At 39.3% G+C, this 1,928-nt stretch overlaps 1 protein-coding gene across 1 annotated transcript in view; it reads left to right on the top strand.

Moving 5' to 3' along the window:
• Positions 1-542, top strand: part of ppp1r11 (protein phosphatase 1, regulatory (inhibitor) subunit 11) — a 3,636-nt gene extending 3,094 nt beyond the window's left edge. The window contains exon 3 of the mRNA XM_017481452.3: positions 1-542. This exon is cut by the window's left edge and continues 1,138 nt beyond it. The gene's annotated coding sequence lies outside the window, so the exon portion shown is untranslated.
• Positions 543-1,928: the final 1,386 nt, after the last annotated feature.

Genomic DNA, 1,928 nt, shown 5'->3' with positions numbered 1-1,928 from the left:
GGCTGCGTCTGTATCGGAACGACAGAAAGGAGCAAAGGTTATAATGTTCGGAACGGTACCACGTGAGAGATATTGTCAAACCGCAGTGATGTCAGCATGTTCAGTAATAAACCCATGAAAAAGTGTTTGGTACATATGAGATTAATGAATTTCTGTGTCGGGGGGGCTGAAAGTCAAGTCAAGTTTTTAATTTGTAAAGCATGTTTAACCCTCCTATTATGTTGGGGGGGGGGGGGGGGGGGGGGTTACATCCATTATGTTATGGGTCAAAATGACTTCCACGGTTTAAATCCACACAAAGAACTGCTTAAAACAGTAACCCTTTATTAAGAAGAAATATTTACATGTAAGCTCATGAGCCTAAATGAGGAAAAGAGCGAGATCCATACGTTAATAATACACCTAGAAGCAATTAGTTAAGTGACACGTTTTGAAATGTCAACATGCTTTAATCTGCTTTAAAGTACAACCCCGATTCCAAAAAAGTTGGGACGCTGTGTAAAATGTAAATAAACACAGAATGCAGTGGTTTGCAAATCTCATCAACCCGTATGTTATTCACGATAGAACATAAGAAAACATGTCGAATGTTTAAACCAAATAAAATGTACCATTTTAAGGAAAAAGTAAGGGCATTTTGAATTTGATGGCCGCAACACGTCTCAAAAAAGTCGGGACGGGTGGGACAAAAGGCTGGAAGAGTAAGTGTTACAGAAAAGAAACAGCTGGAGGAACTCTTTGCAACTAATTAGGTTAATTGGCAGCAGGTCAGTAAGATGATTGGGTATAAGAAGTGTATCTTAGAGAGGCGGAGTCTCTCAGAAGTAAAGATGGGATGGAATCTGGATGGAAGCATGTGTTGCTCTAAAACCTGTTTATACATTTCAGCATTGATGGAGCCTTTCCAGATGTGCAAGCTGCCCGTTCCATATGTACTAATGAACCCCCAGACCCTCAGAAATGCAGGCTTTTGAACTGAGTGCTGATAATAAGCCGGATGGTCTCTCTCCTCTTTAGTTTAGAGGACGCAGCGTCCATGGTTTCCAAAAAGAATTTCACATTTCTATTCGTAAAGGTCGTAACTCGTCATTTCTGACTTCTGACCAGGAACATTTTTTTTCAAACTCTGGGAACTCGAGAAGGTCTCGTCAACCCCGAGTTCAGCAAGTGACGTTAAATCAACATGCTAACCACTAAGTCATTCAAATCTTTAATAAAAAAAAAAACAACAACAAAAAAAAACATTTTTGGTGTAATTACACTTGAATGATATAAGATTCTGGGTAGCTGAAGCTGTAAAGCCATGCCTGTAAAAAACATTAAGGCGGGGCCTAGGAGAAACCGTCTGATAAACCGTGTCCAGATTAATAATATTTAAAATACATATACAGTGAAGAAAGATATTAAAGTTAAAGGTGAAATAGTCAAGATTTTCCATTTCTTACTGCAACAAATAACGTGGAAAATTCTGTAAGATCTTTAAAAGCAAATCGTTTAAGCCACTGTATTAAGCCATTGTATTGGCCTCTTGTCAGTCATTTTATAGACACGCCCCCAACCCCGTCGCATCCTCATAAATCACCTTAAACAAGTCGCGTGTTTATAGAGTTGGAACTCGGTTTCCAAGCAGTTGAACGTCCGGGTCATGAAAGTCCTTGCTAATGCGAAGTCTACTCATCATGCTAACTGCAGGGAAACCACTGTAAGTTTTGTGGGCGGAGCTTTGTGTACATGGGTGAAAATCATTCGAATCTTATTCCACAAACCATTTCAGATTCAATTACCTCAGGTGTGCAGGTCTGCATTGGCAATAATAATGATAATAAAACTTAATTCATTCACTTTCTTACAAGCATCGGTTCAAACAGAACCTGAGAACAGCAATTTTCATGATGATGGTGATGAAATAACGACAAACAACACACGTG

The sequence above is a fragment of the Ictalurus punctatus genome, chromosome 12, assembly GCF_001660625.3.
Source record: "Ictalurus punctatus breed USDA103 chromosome 12, Coco_2.0, whole genome shotgun sequence".
In the NCBI taxonomy this organism is placed as follows: domain Eukaryota; kingdom Metazoa; phylum Chordata; class Actinopteri; order Siluriformes; family Ictaluridae; genus Ictalurus; species Ictalurus punctatus.
This window is presented reverse-complemented; position numbering and strand designations above follow the sequence as displayed.